At 40.5% G+C, this 20,995-nt stretch overlaps 1 pseudogene; it reads right to left on the bottom strand.

The window, feature by feature from the left end:
* Positions 1–8,928: 8,928 nt before the first annotated feature.
* Positions 8,929–9,749, bottom strand: LOC110303942 (annotated as a pseudogene).
* Between the last annotated feature and the right edge of the window lie 11,246 nt (positions 9,750–20,995).

Here is a 20,995-nt window from a genome sequence, read left to right as displayed (position 1 = left end):
TAGTCTAATCTGAGAACTACAGCTGGCTTAGACAGCAGAAGGCTGGAAGCCTGTGTATGAGATTCCGTATACTCTCACGATGTGAGGACTCCATCACGAGTGGATGTGGTTTGTTCTTTCAAGCCATCAAGCAGGAGGAACATTTCATGACTAGATGCAATGCAACCACATCCTTTGGAACTTAGGAAAGCCAAATAAACCCCATCTTGATACTCACTCCTTTCATTTTAAAAGGTAAACTAGCTGAGTGTGCATGATTGAGTAACTCTTTGTCTTTCCAGACCTGGATGGCTGTAGGACTGTATGCTGCCATAGGACAGCCTTTTCTGGCAGCTTTCCTATCTGTAGCCCCTACCCCTGTCCCTTGTCAGAACATGCTCTGGGCCTGCACTTGGCTATGTGCCAAAAGTGCCATTCCTATTTTCAAATAAGCTCTTCTGTAGTATATTCCAGTTCTTTTCTGGTTGATAATTCTGTGGAATAAATGGACTGCAGGACATTTAGGATCCATAAGCAAAGGGGGATTCACTTTGAAAATGTGACCCATTCAGTCTCTTTTCCAGACATATACTTTTTCCTCAACGTGTTCATGAATAAGTACCTACGCAGCAGAGATTGAGTCCTCTGTGGCTCTGATGGTTAATATTGTCAGCTTGTCAGAACCTTCAGTTACCTAGAGACAAAGCTCTGGGCAAGTCATGATGGAGTTTCCAGACTGGATTAACTGAGGTGAGAAAATCCATTCTAAACGTGGTCAACACCATTACGTAGGCTGAGGTCCTGACACGGAATAGAAAGGAGAGAGCAAGCTGGGCACACATATTCATCTCTCTCTGCATCATCATCTCTGCTTCCATGCCTCTACTCCTGCCTCCATCACAGCCCCACCTTGAAGGGCTGTATCTTCAGCCATTCTGTCACTGAAATGAGAAAAGCAATGCAGCAGCGTTGACTTGGTTGCCTGGGCTTCCTCTCTTGGGGACTGAGCAGTCTCATGATTCTATCAGTCTATGGTCGTAGCAACGTGTAAACACATTGCATTTTGGCATGCTTTGGAAGGCACAGTAATTTGCCCTCAGGGGCATGGACACATCCATATTTGGTTTTGCTTTCATAGCTTATCATGCTTCTATGTGGCCAGGACTGTGGGCTTCTTCAATGTTTCATTTGCCTTCCTTCTTGTTTCAACATATAACACTGTTTCTTACAACAGAATCTAAACTTGACTGACATCAGGTCTACTTGTTCCCATAATGAGAACATCAGGGTTTATATTGCCTGTCACTATAAAAGCTAATAGCCAAAGTTCTGGATTTGAATCTTTTAGTTGTACTTAATTCAGACCCACTGGGAAGGTAACCGATAGGCGTCCTAGGTGACATGCCTTACAAGTCATCTACATATCAGACTTTGCAGGGAATGGAAACTAAGGAAAATGGGAGCTAATCACTGCAAGGTTTAACTGTAAACCTCTGGTCAGGTGGTCAGCCTTGTCTCTGAGAGACAAGGTACTGGGGCCCCTCTCCTTGCAATCTCTTACCTTCTCCTTCATTACCATCTGGGTTTGCATATTCCCAAGTCTACTGAGTAAGAACTATATATGAAAGATAGCAAATAGCCTGCTGCCATGCTATAGTCTACTGTTAGCATGGTGTTTTACCCTTAAACTTCTGTTTGAAGGCACAATCCTTGTGTAACAGCAGGCAGTTTACGGAAACAGATTAGTAAAACCAAGGAAGTAAGAAGAAATCCTCTCCTCTATCTATCTCTCCCCAGCTACCTCCCACACAGGTAATTTTATGAGCTCTCCTAATCTCTTGGTAAATCTGAACAATTTTAATTGTATCTTGTGAAGGCAACAGTGTTTGGCAGATGAGACATTTCATAGCATCCCTTTTCCTGTCAGCGTGGCTATGCTTCCTGTCAGCTATCTAAGACAATGAAGACCCTCACAGTCTTTGAATGGCAAGTGCCTTAAGATCACCTGAAAAAAATCTGAGGTTGTGTAGGAAGACAGCTCTCCTTGCTCAAGGGTCGCTCACTTCGGTGGAGGAGTCTTGACAGGCCCCCGAAGAAGCCTATGTGCACCAGTTTTCTCTCCCTCAGCTTGGGCCGTGTTATCAGCTGCTCTATCAAGTCCTACCTGCCTCATCCTTCCGGATTTCTATTTTTGCTCATTCCTGCTTGCGGGCTTGCCATGTCTTGTCTTTGTTCTTTAAAGGAAAAATTTCTACAAAATAGCAAGGCAGCTGCTCTACCTCAGCATCCTCATGACTTTCAGTGGCTTCTACTGAGGAGCAGAAGGGGCCTGTGTGTTCTCACTTCTTGCAGATGACGCTTTTACCAGTGTAACAACAGGGTATCAGACCTGTAGTGTGAAATGCCTGGGTTTCCACCATCATCAACTTCTCATCATCCTGCTTTCATAACACCCTAATAATCAAATGAAGGGAAAGGGGCTTATTTCAGACACAAGTTCAGTTGCAAAAGGAAATCAAGATGGCAGGAACTGGAAGCAGCTGGTCCATCCGGTCAAGGGCAGAGAGAGAGAGAATGAATGCTCACATGCTTAGACTCAACTCACTTTCTCCTCTTTACGCTGTCCAGGACCTAAATCCAGGGAATGGCAGCACACTTTTAGGTTAGGTCTTTCCATATCAACTAACATAATCAAGGAACCCCGTCTCTCCCAATGTCCACAGGCCAACCTGGTCTAGATAATCTTTCATTAAGACTCTCTTCCTATCATTCCCACTGTACCTATGCCACACGCTAGAGCATCAGTTCTCAACCTGTGGGTGGTGACCCCTTGAAAGGTCAAATGACCCTTTCACAGGGTTTGCCTAAAACTACTGGAAAATACAGATATTTATTCATAACAGCAGCAGACTTACAGTTATGAAGTAGCAACAAAAATGATTCTATGGTTGAGGGCCACCACAACACGAGGAACTGTATTAAAGGGTCGCAGCATTAGGAAGGCTGAGAGCCACTGCTCTAGGTTTTGGTTACAATGGTGCCACACTCCCTTTCTTTATTACCTAGGGCAGGTAGTGAGCTGTCAAGGGGACACAAGGTCTCTGACTTAAGTCTGACAGATATTTATTTCTTAGCAGCACAGAACTAGTCAGTGGGTCCTATTCCATGAAATCATTCAGGACCCACAAGTCAAGACATCTTAATCAGACATTCCCATGGCTTTAGAAACAGAAAAAATCAGTAGTGATTCAAAGGCAACTCTTTCAGAGGATGAACTGGCAGGTATGTGTGCCAATTGCATTCACTCCTGTTTGGTGAGAGCTAAGTATGTAAGTTTGATTAGCTTCAAAGAAGGCTAAGAAATACCTTAGGCAGTCTAGCCTCAGCCTGAAAAGGATGAGCATGATCTGGGGGGATGGGGAATAATCAATAATGTCTCATATCAGTATATTCTAATTCCTGTGCAGTATGTGACAGTAACTATACTATGATTTTTCAATGCTTTTTATTTTTACATTTTTGGTAGCTTCCAATCTATTGCTGTTTTAAGTCCTTTTTTACATGTGTATTATATACACATTACATATGATGTATTACATGCTATATATTACATATCTTATACACAGTAAGCAAACATTTGTATCTTGTCACTTTATTTATAATTATGAGTATGTGTATGTGAGTGTGTGTGTGTGTGTGAGTGTGTGTGTGTGTGTGTGTGTGTGTGTAGATATGAGTGCACATGCCTACAAAGGCCAGAGGTGTCATGTTGCAAGATACCTGACATGGGTGATAGGAACCAAGCTCAGGTTCTCTGTAAGAGCAGTACACAGGTAACTGCTGAGCCATCTCTCCAGTCCTTATACCCTATACTTTTATTGATTGCTTGACTTTTGAGGATATCCTACGGACTAATTCCTCACTCTACACAGGGTGGTATGTGGGCCTGCTTTCTGTTTTCACACATGGAAACACATCTTAGCAAAGCTTTTAGATTGTACTGAATTTTTCAAAACAAGACACTATCTCATTTGTACTTGAATTTTTCTGTGATCAAAAACTTCACTTTTCCTTACAAATATTTTTACTTCTTCTTTTAACACTTGAGAAAGAACCTCTGGTTTTTTAAGTTTGTTAAATTCTGAGAAACATAACATTAGTAGCACAATGCAGAGAGATGCATCTTCTCACGCAGGTCCTTTCACCTCTTCTGCATTTCTTCCCTCTTCCCCTCCACATCCAGACACCCCAAAACCAAAGCCTTGGGAGAAATATTCAGGGACTTTCCAAGAAAATGTGTCTGGTTATGTAGGCCCAGAAAATTCCTTAAGTGTTAACAGAACTTTATTATAGATAGTACCTTTTTTTGAGACAGGTCTCATGTAGCCCAAGTTGCTTTCAAACTGTGGTCAAGGATGAGTTTGAACTCATGATCCTTCTGCTTCCGCATTCCAAGAACTGTAAGTATATACATGGGCAGATTCATGTGATGCTAAGAATTGAACCCAGGTAAAATCCGTGCATTCTAGGTAAGCTAACTGAGTTACATTCCTCGCTAACCTAAGCCTGTAAGGGTCCAGGACAATGAGGTGTCAACTAGTAGGACAAGGGTGAGACAAAAGAAGACAAGAGCAGTGGTTAGGACCAGGAGGTCTTGCATAAGCTTATAACATACAGCAGGAGATTTATTAAGGAATACAGCATCATACTCTTTGCAGGAGTTTGGCAGAGATGACCAAAGTTAGCAGAAAGCTAAGTCAGACAAATAATGGCAAATAGAACATGGGATACTTCAAACACAGCTGCCTAAGGATTGATAACCACAACTCAGGGGGAAGAGTTAGGTTTCGAGACGTTGTAGCCTTGACTTCTATGAGGCCCTGGTAAAAGCCCTAACTAGTCTTTCCAAGTCTACTCTAGGACAAGGACACAGAACTAAAGTTCCTTTTGTTCTTTTATCAAGGCCTCTGAGAAAGCCTTGGTTTGGTTGGGCTTCCTACACCTAACTGTAAAGAACAAAAATTTGTGATCAAGGGAAGAAACTAGGAAATCTTTTTTCTGTTACATTGGTGGACTAGAATTTTCTTGTGCATGGATTATGATGGAAAATTACTCCATAACCTGTAAAAACAGAATGGAAGCATACAAGTAAACCAAACCAAACCAAACCAAATCCCATGTATAATCATTCTGTCTTCTCAAGGTGGAAGTCTAGAACTGATGTTTTCTTTTAGGGTCAATGGTCTTAAAGGACTAAATTCCATTTAATAAGTGTATATATTAGGAATAGCGCTTTGCATTATGAAATTAACACATTTTCTAGAAATGTTATCATTGTTCAGAAAAGGAAAACACACTCTTTAGATTTCTGAGTTCTGGGCACATAGACCACAGAAGGTGATGGCCTGGCCACTGCCCTTTTTGTCTGAATATCATGGGAACTACATACACAATGTCATTTCTAAAGAACCTTTGACTCATGTGAAGAGATAATTATTCAGGGTGCAGCTTGTCTATATAATAGAATAGTTTTCTGCCCCTAAAAAGAACGTTTGCTTTTAACATAGAGATGAACTTTGAAAACATCACACACACACACACACACACACACACACACACACACACACACACAGAGCCAATCAAAGAAAGACAAATATTGAAAAATTCTACTTAAAGTATCTGAATATCTCAAGTGGCTAAACTAAGAAATCTCAGTCATGGCTGCCAAAGTCTTGCCCAAAAGGAGTGAGAAAACTTAAAATTTCTGTCATATAGGACCACAATTCAGTCAGAGAAGGTGGGAATGATCAGGAGATGGAAAATGACAAAGCAATAGTAGCGTGTGTGTGTGTGTGTGTGTGTGTGTGTGTGTGTTATACCTAAAATGGTTATGATAGGTTTTATATTTTATGTATTTTACCACAATAACAAATTTAAATCTTCCAAATAAGGCTAAATTACAACCACTGGAATCAAAATATCTACCTACCTTATTTCCTACCCAAATCTGGACTGTACTGTTGGCATAAGCAACTACAGCAGGAAAGAGGTCTGGATTCTGGGCTTGGGATATAACTGGCGATGGAGAGTGCTTGAAAGCCTTGGCTTCCATCTCTAGCACTGCAGAGTTCAGGGCTTGGTGGTATCTGCCTGTAATCCCAGCACTTAGGAGGCAGTGGCAGGAGAGTCAGAAGCTCAGGGACACCCTAGGTTACATAGGGAGTGGGAGGTCATTCACCCTGCCTCAAAAAAGAAAGATACTAGAGAGATGATAGATGATAGATATATAGATGATAGATAGATGATAAAAGAAAAAGTCCCACGCTATTTTCTTTTCATTTTCTTTTCCTTCTACCTCCTAGATTTTCTTCTGTCCTTCTGAGCCTCTCTAGGCCAGGTCTTAGACCAGGTATACTGAAGATAAAAGCCTATTTTAGCTGACTTGGTGCTGTTTATACTCTTGTTCGCTGGCATTCTGGTGGGCATCCAAACACTTTGTAAGGCACAGTTGATGATGTCTTGTTGATCTTCAGAGGTTTTCTAGCCCACACAGTTCTTTGAGGCAAAGGATGCCTTCTTCAGTTGGTTATCAACATTTATTTACTTGTGTTTCTGAGGATGAAGAATTTAGAATGAATTAACTCAGTGGTTTGGGACCACAAGCTCTCATGATGTTGAAGTCCAGCTGTTAGATTAGAATCCAGATATCTTAGGTCTTAACTGAGGTTAGAGTATTTAAATAGAAGCCTGGGGTTGATCAAGAAACTATTGAGGGGTGGGGCTCATTTTATTAGCATATCGCTTTCTGCTTTTTGTGTGATGAGGTATGTTTATGGCATGTTCAGGATTCGTGAAAAAGTGAAGGCTGACACGATGCTTTCCCTGTTATGCTAGATTCATTCTCTTCTAGTTCCCTCGGACTCTTGGTGGAAGAAGAACCATAGTCCCTGTGAATTCTTGCAAGAAGTGCTGCCCTCAAAGAACAGATTTGAGAATGGTGACACAGAAAACAGAACTTTAAATATATACACTACCTCTTTATGATTTAGTCTCTATGTGGCATACTCTCTCTTCTGCCAAATGATTAGATTTTGCAGTATATGGGCAGTGACTAGGAGAGTATGGCTACCTAGAAGCAAGGATTTGGAGAGAGAACCATCTGGGTTCTGGCTAACACACAACAAGTGCCAGTCCATAGGAGATGACTCTGTCTGGAGTTGTCTAGTTCCACTAGCCCCAATTTTCCTTCAAGATAGCTGTAACCCAGTCATACCACTGGCCTCATGAGAACACCATTACCCTTGCCATGCTGAATCTTAGAAATAGGGAATTTCCTAGTTCTTTTCACATCATTCTTGCTTCCACCATGGGGCATTTGGACTAGTTTCTGCTGTCATTAATTTTTCATGAGTATCTAGTCATCTGCATGTATGAGTGCACATGTTCAGAAATCCAAGGACAATGACAATTTCTCCCATGGATCTAGAATTCTAGACTCTTCCAAGAGCTCTCACAAGCTGCTTCTCTGTGGTGGTGTGATAGGCTGATGACTTCCAGCCGCTGGACCAACCCCAGCAGGAAGTGGGACACCTGTGTCCTGCCACATGCATATTGGAATTCCCCTCAGTTAGCTTAGTGGAGGGAGAACTGCAGTGCCTGTGAATTCTTGTAATAAAAGTTTCTTATCTTCATAGAAACTGGCAGAATGAGTAGGTGCTGGGATCAAAGGCCTGCCTGGCCCTCCACTTGCCAGGTATGGAGAGAGATGACTGGCAGAACTTGGCCTCATTCTTTATCCTATAGAGACACTCAAGCAACATAAGAGGATGAGCGGAGCCTCATTTCCTCCAGGGCATATGCTGGGGTGCAGGAGAGTGAGCACTGACATGGAGAATCTCTGGAGGATGCTCTTCGTCTGATGAGTAGACTCATCAACAAGAAGTGATACAAGTGAACAAGCTAATGAGGCTCGTGCTTCATATGTATGAATGCTAAAAACCTGACAAGTCGTTAAGCCACGTGTCTTATTCTGCAACCTTGACAAATGAACTCTTATAACCAAATTTTTTATAAGATATATTTATTATTTTTTCTGACCAAAGTGCAATGATTTTTAAAATCTTTTAAAACAAGTAACCATGAAAAACATATTCCAGAAAATAAAATACAAATGGGAATTTTAACCATTAGATTGCTTTATCTAATTTACTCTAACTCTATATTTAGTCTAAGAAAACAAAACAAAAACACTTTGAACTATTATTAAAACAAGAACTAAATCAAATTACCATAAACTAGTGAATGCGTGTCAAGGGTCTACCGGTAGGAACTCTTGTTACATCAGTTTATGATGACTAGTCCTGTGTCACAGAGCACAGGAATACGAGTCACTACTTGTGACCCTTGCCCCACAGACTATGTCAGCAGAAAGCTGACAATCCCGCCCAGGCTCTGAAGCCCCGCCCCCCCGACTCAAACCTTGGAAGCAAAGACTATGCCCTATCACACAACGTTGCACAAGCTGTAATAAATCAGTCTCTAAGTTTTAACTTTCAACAGGAAATGGTCAGTCACCTGATAAATAGAGCATTGCTAAGAGTCCATTTTATGAGTATGTTTACTAAACACCTTGAGCAAGAGCCAGCTACACATAAAGTTCCTTTAAATTTGGTCCACAAATTCACTTAGCAGGTTGAAAATTTTAAATGTGCAGCAAGAGGAAGTGGAAATCCCAAATCCCAACACCCTGCAATTACAAAAGGGATATACATGCACACTAAAAAAAAAATTAGCGCACCGAAGGCACAGACATAAAAGGGATAAAAGGGGTAACACAAACAAAAATTAGCTGATACCCTTCTTCATTTTGTGAGCACCATAATACCTAAAATGATTTAAACCTGAATTCACTGTGTACTGTGACCACAAATTAAAAAAAAATAATAATTTAATTTGTCTTACTATATATTTCTAGACATTAATTGAGATGTAATTTTGAAAGGTTAAAACTGCCTTAAAAGGGGCTGTGATAGCAGCTATCAAAGCAATATTCAAGCATGATTTCAAAGATGTCTTCAGGGTTAGTTAGCCTTCTTTGTCAAAAATCTTCACAACTTCACCAAAAACTTCATCAACAGACTTAGAAGCATCTATCTTCTTGACTTTCCCCATTTTTTTTCATATAAGTCAATAATTGGTTTTGTTGATTCAAGGTAAGTCTGAATTCTCTTTTCCAAGCTCTCTCTGTTGTTGTCACTCCTACCACTACTTTTTCCCCTTTCAAGACATCGTTCAATACAGATCTCATTATTACAGTCAAAAATCAGAACAAAAGATACATCTGCTTTTCCACCCATGGTTTTATTCCAACCTTGAAGGTTGTCTTGATTTCTTGGAAATCCATCAATCAAGAATTTTTTCTTCTGAGCATTGGCAGCCATTGTTTGGTCCATATCCCTCTTTAATAAACTGATGGTTATCTCAACTGGTACAATCTTTCCTTCTTTAATGTACTTTTCAATAAGTTCACCATACTGTGAGTCTGGATTCTTCCTTTCATCACGAAGAAGCTCTCCTGCAGAAAGGTGTGTGTAGCCATATTTCTCGACAATGCGCGCGCACTGGGTCCCCTTGCCCGCATCGGGCCCGCCCAAAACGAACACGACCAATGGCTTCATGAGGTGGAGAGAGAAGAGCTGCAGTCCGCGGGTCAGAGGCGGGCAGCTCGGGACCAGGACACGCGGCAGCAGGCGAAGACAGCTGCTCAGCATACAACGCGCCTGACAGCGGCCAGCATGGCGGTGCGGGCAGGGCAGCGCGGCAGGGAGAGGGCCCAAATTTTAAAACAATGTAAACCATGCTTTTTATGTAACTTGAAAGTTGGCAGATTATCACTGACAGAGAAGCATGTAGGATAACTGTAGATCTTAACTATCCCTCTCCTCTGAATCCAACCCCCTGACTCATCTCTGCACTCACCCTTCGCCTCTTGCCCCATCTCCAGTGAATCATACAGATCTTCTCTCTTCTGTCTCCCAACTCCAGCAAGTACTTCCTGGTAACCCACAGTCTATTCCAGTCAGAGAAGCAGGCAGGCCAGGAGATCTTTAGTTCTCTCTCCATTCCTCCAAGTCCAACCCCCCTGTCTCATTCTTGGCTCTGTAATAGACTACCTACTAAGGCCTTTTCTTACGCACTGCCTGAAATACCCACAAGACTAATCAGATCCACAAGAAACACTTGCTTTCCTCTCTCCTGTGAACCCCTTCATTCTCCCCTATTCATAGGTGTCAACTCCCAATACCTAGAAAACATTTTACCTGGAATTCCTAGAGACCACACCTATCAGGATCAAGAAGAATTTCCTACCAGACAATACACAGACCCCACACTCTCCTAAGAAAAGAGAAGGGGACAAAAACCCAAGGAACAAAATAGCCACCTTGAGGACAAGATACTGGCACCTCAAATTATAATTTTCCAAAATTCAGATGCCTCAAAACTAGCCTAAAAACACTACCAATAACAGCCAATATGTCTCCACTAAGCCCAGCAACCCTACCACAGTAGGCCCTGAGTTTTGCAAAATACCTGATACCTAAGAAAAAAGACCTTAAAATAGCTGTTACAATTATGAGAGAAGTCCTTAAAGAGGAAATGAATAAATCCCTTAAAAATCTATAAAACTTAAATAAACTGTGAAAGAAAATAAAAGAGTTACAAGACCTGAAAGAGAAAATAGAATCAAGAATGAAAACCCAAATGGAGGAAAATTTGAGAATGAAAAATTTAGGATCTTGAGCAGAAGTTTCAGTGGCAAGCTTCACCAATAGGATACAAGAGATTGAAGAGAGAATCTTAGGCATTGAATACTAAATAGAAAGAAATGGATACCACAGTCAAAGAAAATGTTAAATATTTTTAAAAATCTGGTACAAATATAAAATGGGGCATTATGAAAAGATCAAATCTAAGAATAACAGAAATAAGAGAAAGAGGAGAATCCTGAGTCAAAGGCACAGAAAATCTTTACATTAAAACCATAGAAGAAAACTTTCCTAATGTATGGAAGGAGATAGCTATCAATATAAAAGAAGCAAGGTTTCCATCTGTGCCCAGAGCTGATCCTGTGCCACAGCACTCCATACCCAAATACTGCCAGGAGAGAGCTGGTCTCTCAAGAGTGCCAACAAGCCTGTGAGCACAGGTAAGACCATCACTTCTGCTCAAATTCCTGGCCCAAGAGGGACCCTTCCAGAGCCATCAGGTCACAGGAACTGGGGAGCAGCCTGGAACAGGATCCTTCCAGTTTGCATCTGCACCATGGAGCTGACCCTGTGCTACATCTGTCCATACCCAAATACTGTCAAGAGAGAGATGGTCTCCCAGGAATACTGACACACAGGCTTGCAGGAGGGAGAAGCCACAGTCAGAGACAGCAAGACCAGCTAATACCACAGATAACCAGATGGTGAGAGTCAAGGGCAAGAACATAAGCAACAGAAACCAAGGGTTACTTGGCATCTTCAGAATCTAGTTCTCCCACTAGAGCAAGCCCTGGATACCCTAGCACAAAGAAAAGTAAGACTCTGATTTAAGATCACATCTCATGCTGATGATAGAGGACTTTAAGAAGAACACAAATAACCCTTAAAGAAATACAGGAGAACACAGGTAAACAACTAGAAGTCCTTAAAGAAGAAACAAACAAACAAACAAATCCCTTAAAGAATTACAGGAAAACACAACCAAACAGGTGAAAGATTGAACAAAACCATCCAGGATCTAAAAATGGAAATAGAAACAATAAAGAAACCACAAATGGAGACAACCATGGAGATAGAAAACCTAGGAAAGAGATCAGGATTCATAGATGCAAGCATCACCAACAGAATACAAGAGATGGAAGAGAGAATCTCAGGTGCAAGAAGATACCATAGAAAACATTAACACAACAGTCAAAGAAAATGCAAAAAGCAAAAAGATCCTAACACAAAGCATCCAAGAAATCCAGGACACAATGAGAAGACCAAACTTAAGAATAATAGGTATAAAAGAAAGTGAAGATTCCCAACTTAATGGACCAGTAAATATCTTCAACAAAATTATAGAAGAAAAGTTCCCTAAACTAAAGAAAGAGATGCCCATAAACATACAAGCAGCCTACAGAACTCCAAATAGACTGGACCAGAAAAGAAATTTCTCCCTTCACATAATAGTCAAAATACAAAATGCACAAAACAAAGAAAGAATATGTAAAGCAGCAAGGGAAAAAGGTCAAGTAACATGTAAAGGCAAACCTATCAGAGTTACACCAGACTTTTCACTATGAAAGCTAGAAGATCCTGGGCAGATGCCATTCAGACATTAAGAGAACACAAATGCCAGCCCAGCCTACTATACCCAGCAAAACTCTCAATTACCATAGACAAAGAACCCAAGATATTCCATGACAAAACCAAATTTACACAATATCTTTCCATAAATCCAGCCCTACAAAGGATAATAGATGGAAAACACCAACACAAGCAGGTCAACCACACCCTAGAAAAAGCAAGAAAGCAATCCTTCAACAAAACCAAAAGAAGATAGCCACACAAACATAATTCCACCTCTAACAACAAAATAACAGGAAGTAACAATCAATTTTCCTTTATACCTCTTAACATCAATGGACTCAATTCACCAAAAAAGACATAGACTAACAGTCTGGATACTTAAACATGACCCAGCATTTTACTGCATATAGGAAACTCACCACAGTGACAAAGACAGACACTACCTCAGAGTAAAAGTTTGGAAAACAATTTTTCAAGCAAATGGTCCCAAGAAACCAGCCGAAGTAGCCATTCCAATATCAAATAAAATCAACTTTCAACCCAAAGTTATCAAAAAAGATATGGAAGGACACTTTATGATGGTCAAAGGAAAAATCTACCAAGATGAACTCTCAATTTTGAACATCTATGCTCCAAATGCAAGGATATCCACATTCATAAAAGAAAGTTTACTAAAGCTCAAAGCATACATTGCACCCTACACAACAATAGTGGGAGACTTCAATACCCTACTCTCAGCATTGGACAGATCATGGAAACAGAAACTAAATGGAGAGACAGTGAAACTAACAGAAATTAAGAACCAAGTTGATCTAACTGATATTCATAGAACATTTCACCCTAAAACAAAAGAATATACCTTCTTCTTAGCACCTCATGGTACCCTCTCCAAAACTGACCATATAATTGGTCACAAAACAGGCTTCAACAGATACAAGAAGATGGAAATAATCCCATGCATCCTAGATCAACAGGGACTAAGGCTGGTCTTCAATAGCAACATAAATAACAGAAAGATCACATACACATGGAAGCTGAACATGCCCTGATCAATGATAACTTGGTCAAAGAACAAATAAAAAAATAAATTAAATTCTTTTTTAGAATTTAATGAAAATGAAGGCACAACATACCCAAACTTATGTGACACAATGAAAGCAGCGCTAAGAGAAAAGCTCATAGCTCTGAGCTCGTAGCTCTGAGAAACTGGAGAGAGCATGCAATAGCAGCTTGACAGCACACCTGAAAGCTCTAGAACAAAAAGGAGCAAATACACCCAAAAGGAGTAGATAACAGGAAATAATCAATCTCAGGCCTGAAATCAACCAAGTAGAAACAAAAAGATATACAAAGAATCAACCAAACCAGGAGATGGTTCTTTGAGAAAATCAACAAGATATATAAACCTTAATCAGACTAAACAGAGGGCACAGAGACAGTATCCTAGTTAACAAAAACAGAAATGAAAAGGGAGGCATAACAACAGAAAAGGAGGGAATCAAAAAAAAAATCATCAGATTCTACTACAAAAGCCTATATTCAACAAAACTGGAAAATCTGGATGAAATGGACAATTTTGTAGACATATATCAAATACCAAAGTTAAATCAGGATCAGATAAACCATCTAAACAGCCCATAACCCCTAAAGAAATAGAAGCAATCATTAAAAGTCTCCCAATCAAAAAAAGCCCAGGATCGGATGGGTTTAGTGCAGAGTTCTATCAGACCTTTAAAGAAAACCTAATCCCAATCTCTTCAAGCTATTCCACAAAATAGAAACAGAAGGAACACTACCCTATTCATTCTATGAAGCCACAGTTATGCTGCGTATTTTCCCTCAGAGATTTAACTATTTTTGTCTAGTCACAAACTTGTCACAATTTCCTTTCATAGAGGACTTCATAAGATATTTTCTTCTACTTATATCATGATCTTAAAAACTGGTTGAGTCCATATTACCTTTAGCTTCAGAAGATAGCATGTATACTGCCTAGTTTTGTGTCAACTTGACACAGCTGGAGTTATCACAGAGAAAGGAGCTTCAGTTGAGGAAATGCCTCCATGAGATACAACTGTAAGGCATTTTCTCAATTAGTGATCAAGGGGGAAAGGCCCCTTGTGGGTGGTGCCATCTCTGGACTGGTAGTCTTGGTTCTATAAGAAAGCAGGCTGAGCAAGCCAGGGGAAGCAAGCCAGTAAAGAACATCCCTCCATGGCCTCTGTATCAGCTCCTGCTTCCTGACCTGCATGAGTTCCAGTCCTGACTTCTTTCAGTGATGAACAACAGTATGGAAGTGTAAGCTGAATGAACCCTTTCCTCCCCAACTTGCTTCTTTTTCATGATGTTTGTGCAGGAATAGAAACCCTGACTAAGACAGCATGTATATTTAGGAGGCATTTAACTATTATAAATTATTTTGATGACTTAAAAAAGTCAATACTGAGTTGTATATTTTAAAATAAATTGTAATAGTTTGATAAAAATAAAAAATAAAGAACATTTGTTCAAGCAGAGAGAGAGAGAGAGAGAGAGAGAGAGAGAGAGAGAGAGAGAGAGAGCATGCTGAGCTGGTTTCTTAGTGAGCACTCCCTGTATCAGGCAGTGTTTCTACTACACCTACACAGCATAGTTCCCCATCCAAAATTCACATTAAAAAGAAAGCTGAGGCGGGGGAAGATATATGTGGAGGAGTTAAAGGTCCAAGACAGGCACAAGAAAGAGGGAATTTAACTTAGCTGAAAAACATCATATGCTGATTTCCAGGACTGAAGGATGATAGGACAGAAGTAAGAAGGGAAGGAGGCAAGAAGAGGAGGAAGAGGAGGAGGAAGAGTACTATGCTGGGAAGAATGCTTTCTGCTGGGATGAATGAGTTGTCTACTTACCTGCTTCACAAATGAAGCTCTGTGATCTGGAGAGGAGGCTGAGAAGTAAATGCATGCTGTATTCCAGGTGGGCCATGCCGGGTCTGGCACGGCTAGGTAAGGGGAAGTATGACACAATTCCTGCCCCTGAGGCATTGTGGGAGGTAAAGCCATGCCCAGAAGTTTGGTAAGGTAGAGCAGACCAAGACCCAGAGACTCGGTGGGCACACACCTGAGGCTTAGCTGACTCCCTGCCTGACTCTTGACTTGGAACATGTGTCATGCTTCTCACATAAAAGAGAGGTAACTTTTTGTCAGGTAGTCTCAAGACAGAGTTCTCCATGCTAATGAGGTACCTAGGCCTGGAGGGCTTAGCCAGTAAGTTTCCCTTCCCAGACATTCCTCCCTGCAAAGGCATTTAATCTCAGGCCCACCTTGAAAAGTGGGGTATGGTTTTATGCATCCATTTTCCATCATGACAATAAACTGTTTGGAACCACAGACTATCTCTTTTCACCAAGATCCTCCGTGGGGAGCCATCAAGACCTTTGCTTACAGACACAGCTTATTCTCCCATAGAAGGCCTCTCTGTGCTCCCAGCTACAGCTGCCACCAAGCCAAACAACATCAAGCTAAGGACAATCATCCCTGCTGGGACAAGCTTGGGCTCACCACACCCCCTACCCCAGCCCCAGAAATGGGGCTAGATGCTGTCCCCAGCCTGTAGGTTCCCAACTCCATTCTCTAGACCCCTAGAAGCACCTGGGTGTCCAAGAGTTTGAGAACCTCACGGCCCCAGCCTTGCCTCAGCCCAGGGACTCCTGGAACTAGCTCCAGCTTTTCCATATCTCAGACTGTGTTTTCCCACTCTCAGGGGGGTGCCTTGGTGCTTCCCTATGGTCCAGCACCTGCCCTCGTGGTGGTGGCAGTGGGGTAAGCACAGTCAAACTCCCTGCATTCTGCCTCCTCAAGCTGCTGTGCCCAGTGACAGAGGAGGCACAGGCCCTCAACCCAACAGAGCATCGCCCTGCTACACCTACACCGCACAGTTCCCCATCCAAAATTCACATTAAAAAGAAAGCTGTGGGGAGGTATATATGGAGGAGTTAAAGGTCCAAGAAAGGCACAAGGGAGAGGGCATTTAACTTAGCTGGGAAAAAAAAAAAGCATAAACTGATTTCCAGGACTGAAAAAGGACAGGATAGAAGTAAGAGGAGGAGGGGAAGAGCTAACCATGCCACGGTAAATGAAACAGATGTGGTGTTCAGGAATAAGCAATGGAGGCAGTCATGAGGCTGTGGTGGAAGGTGAGGAACAGGCCTACCACTTGCCCTTTAGGGTCATGGGAAAGGATCTAGGCCATAGAACCACAAGGCCATAAAAGCCTACATGGTCCTTTTAGGAAACGGTTCATTGCCAGACTTGGCCTTGAATGATTTCGGAATCATTGGGAAGCACATGTACCCTCTGGTTCAATGACTGCTGCACTGATCAGCCAGAATGAATTCAGAGATATCGAGGATAGAGAGTTAGAGTGATCTCAGGAAGAAAGGGTATGGATAGAAAAAATAGAAATTTATATATAATTTAGGAATAAATAGTATTAGAATGAGAGTATGTGAGGCCACGACATTGCTGCGATAAGAAAATGAAGATTAGAGACTTAAAAGATGATGTAGACGCATATAAAAAGTTAGTGCTCTGTTATTCTAGCTGATTGATGAGTTGAAGATATCAATGCCTGGAAAGAGATTAGAGAGAACTAACTGTTGTATTGTTTTACTATATTACTCACATAAATTCAAAACTTTGTAAGGAATCAATTTAATTTTAGTTGTCTGTCATTTTTCTATTCTTACATGAAAGAAGTTACTAAAAGCTGCTGTCTGCTGTACCAAAAAAGAGCTGGAAGAGCTGTGCCCAGCTGCCTGTAAAGAATAGGCTGTGCAAACCTATAAGGAAATGTGCTTTTGCTTTGTGCTTGGTTCTGCTTTAAGGACACAGGGAGCTGGGACTATTGATCTGGGACTCATAGAGCTTATGCAAATCTAAGAATTCTTGATAATTATTAACAATTATCTTGATAATGTAGCTTTAGTAAATAAAAGACTGGGTTCAGGCTCTTTGGCGGGGGAAAGGCAGTGGCATGAGAGGGGAAAGGACTTGAGCTGAAGCTGAAAAATAAAGAATACCAACACTTGTCAGGAAACAGAGAGGACCTGAACTAGCTGCTTGCATCCACTACTAACTCTGAGTCATTATTGAATCAGCACCATTCCCATTCCCGCCTTTCTCAGGACCCTCCTCACACTGAGGCAGGACCTCAGCAGGGCCACAGGCAGAGCACACATTAACCTTATGGATATAGAAAACCAGGCTGTTTGTAACAGGCTTTTTTTTTTTTTTTACAGAATGGGGTGGATGGTTAACTAAACACTTAGTGAGAATACAAAGTGATGGGGGAAATTATGGTTGCCCATTTACTTCACAAATAGGCCTTAAAATGTATGTGCCTTCTCAAGGTCTCACTACAGCTGTGATTACCTCTATAAAATCTGCTCAAGTTCAATGCAAAAAGACCAGTCACAGTTTTAGTAGGCAGCACTTGTTGAATTAGGAGGTTACAAACAAATGTATGGGTGTGGGTGGGGGTGTGATGAGGTGGGAAGGTGACATGTTGAGACATGTCTGGGGAAAATGGAAAGTGGGTTGTGGGTATGGTCAACATATATTGTATATGTGCATAAAATTGTCAGAGAATAAAAAAATAGAAAATAAAAAGATAAGAGAAGCATACAACCAGGTGATGGTGGCACATACCTTTAATTCCAGCATTTGGGAGGCAGGCAGGTCTCTATGAGTTCAAGGCTAGTCTGGTCTACAGAGCAAGTTCCAGGACAGCCAAGGCAACACAGAAAAACAAACCTTGTCTTGTAAAAACAAAACAAGGAGGAGGGAGAGGAGGAAGAAGAAGAAGAAAAAGAAGAGGCAGCATGAAAAATCAAAACAAGATACTGGGCCAGAAAATGAACTCCCCTTGGTATATAATATTTGAAACAGTAAACACACAGAACATAAAAAGAATGTTAAAAATTGCGATAAAATAGACAAAGTAACATATAAAGGCAGACCTACTAAAAGAACACCCATCTTCTCATGGAGACTATCAAAACCAGAAGGGCCTGGAAAGATCTTGTATAGCCTCTAAGGGACTACAGATGCTAGTCCAGTCTGCTATACCCAGCAAAATGTTCAGTCACAATAAATGGAGAAAATAAGACTTTCTATGAAAAAAAAAAACAAATTTAAGCAACATTCATCTACAAATCTAGCTTACAGACAGTGCTACAAGTAAAATGCAAACTAAAGAAGTCAATCACAGCTAAGAAAGTGCAAGAAATAAATAATCCCAGACCTGGAATCAACAAATACTACTCATGGATACCTCCTAGCACCAGTGGGCTCAATTTCTCAATAAAAAGTCACATAATAGTATGCAAAACTTTTATATAAACTGAAAATAACAGGATGTGAAGACAGGCTCTACCCTTCTCCTGTATTCATGAAACACACCTTCACATCAAGGGTAAAGGGATGGAAAAGATATTTCAAGCAAATGGACCTAAGGAGCAAATCAATGTAGCCGTTACAACATCTGACAAAATAGACTTCAAACTCAAACTAATCAGAAGAGATAGGGAAAGGCATCACATGCGGATGGAAGGAGAAACCCAACGAGAGGACATTGCCATTCTTCACATATATCCACCAAACACAGTCACCCAAGTTCATAAAGCAAACAGCTGAAAGCACATATTGACTCACACACTGACAGTGAGAGACTTCAATATCCAACAGACATGATAAACCAAATAGACCTAACAATATTTACAGAAAGTTCTTCCAAACACAAAAGAATACACCTTTTTCTCAGAAATTTCTTCAAAACTGACCACACACTCAGACACAAAGCAAGTCTCAAAAGAGATAACACCCCACATCCTATCTGACCATCACAGATTAAAACTGGATATCAATACCAGCAGAAACAACAGAAAGTTTACAAACTCTTGGAAAATTAACAACTCTCTAAATCAGCCCAGACCTGGAACCAACAAATACTAAGAGAGTCAAGACAGAAATTAAGAATTTAAAAACTTCCTAGAATTGAATGGAATTGAATATACAACATACCCAAACTTAGGGGGACATAATGAAGGCTGTTCTAAGATACAAGTTAGTGCCTTCATAAAAAATTTTTTTCTAACAATCTCATACGAGTGACAACAGAATATCTGAAAGTTCTAGAGCAAAAAGAGGAAATTACAGCTAAAAGGAATAGGTAGGAAAAAAAATCATCAAACTTTGGGCTGAAATCAATCAAATACAAACAAACAATACAATCCAAAAAAATCAATGAAACAAAGAACTGGTTCTTTAAGAAAGGACTGACAAACCCTTAACCAATTAACTAAAAGGCATAAAGAGAGAAGATCCAAATGAACAAAGTAGCATAAGTGGGATTTGAGGTTTCAAAAGCTCAAGGTTTTCCCACTTAACTCTTCCTCTGCCTCTAACGTGAAGGTAAGATGTGAGCTCTCAGCTACTGCTCCATTACCATGCCTGCCTGCGGCCATGCTCCCACAATGATGGTCATAGAGTCACCCTATCATACTCACCCTTAAGCAAGCCCCTAATTAAATGTTTTCTTTTGTAAGTTGCCTTTGTCATGGTGTCTCTTTGCAGCAATAGAACAGTGACTAAGACATTTACTGTTCCCCTGGAAGTAGGAAGCTTATTAGGTCTGGCAAACTCAGTAGCAGAACCGACAATAATTCTATACAGATGTAAAAGTGAGTGAGTGTATGTATGTGTTCTCTCCCTGTGTCTCTGTCTTTCTCTCTCTCTCTCTCTCTCTCTGAGTGTGTGTGTGTGTGTGTGTGTATTTGCATGCACATGTGGGAGCCATGGGTTGTTATTAGGTGCTTTTCTCTCCATCTTATTTTTTGATAGAGTTTCCCTTTGACCTTGCTGCTGTACCTGGCCTTTTCTATGTGTGTGTGGGGATATAAATTGAGGTCCCCATATTATGTGGCAGAAACTTTACTAACAGAACTGCCACCCCCATCTTTACTTTATTTCCACACATTGTATAATATATGAAAGAAATGTTTCCCAAGAGCTGAATGGTCTTGGCCAAGAGATTAGATGTTCCAGGTATGGTTTATATGTGTCAACAACTGGAAATACTACACAAGATATGTTCCATATACCTTTAATGATTCATAATTAGGTCATTAGAATTGGAAATGAGCCTAGTGTTGCTAAGGCCAGGAAGCTCAGGGCAGGCAGTTCACAGATTTAAAGAAAAATGTTTAGGGATCTTTAGTATATAAAGGAAATATGTTTTTAATGGTTACTATTGGTTTGCTTTTCAATTAATAATTATTTTGGTAATAAAATGGTATTCTTTAAAAGGTAGCATTTCCCTAAATAATTACATATTGGCACAGATAATAAAAAATTCTTATAAACTTAATCCATCTATGTTTTCAAGCATTTAACATTTATTAAAATCTAATAAAAAACACCTCTCAAAATGTAATTAATATAAAATCACAGCTCATGAATGCTATAAACCCCATAAGACAAACATAAAATAGAAAATATTTTAAAGTTCACAAAACTAGTTAAACCTGTTAGACCAAAGGATTATATCAAAGAGTAAACATTTCTCTCTATTCCTGGTCTTTACATTTCCAGAGTTTCATTTTCTACATCCCTGGGTGGTGCTGATAATCATTGGCTAAT

This window comes from Mus caroli, chromosome 10, assembly GCF_900094665.2.
Source record: "Mus caroli chromosome 10, CAROLI_EIJ_v1.1, whole genome shotgun sequence".
NCBI classification, from domain to species: Eukaryota; Metazoa; Chordata; class Mammalia; order Rodentia; family Muridae; genus Mus; species Mus caroli.
This window is presented reverse-complemented; position numbering and strand designations above follow the sequence as displayed.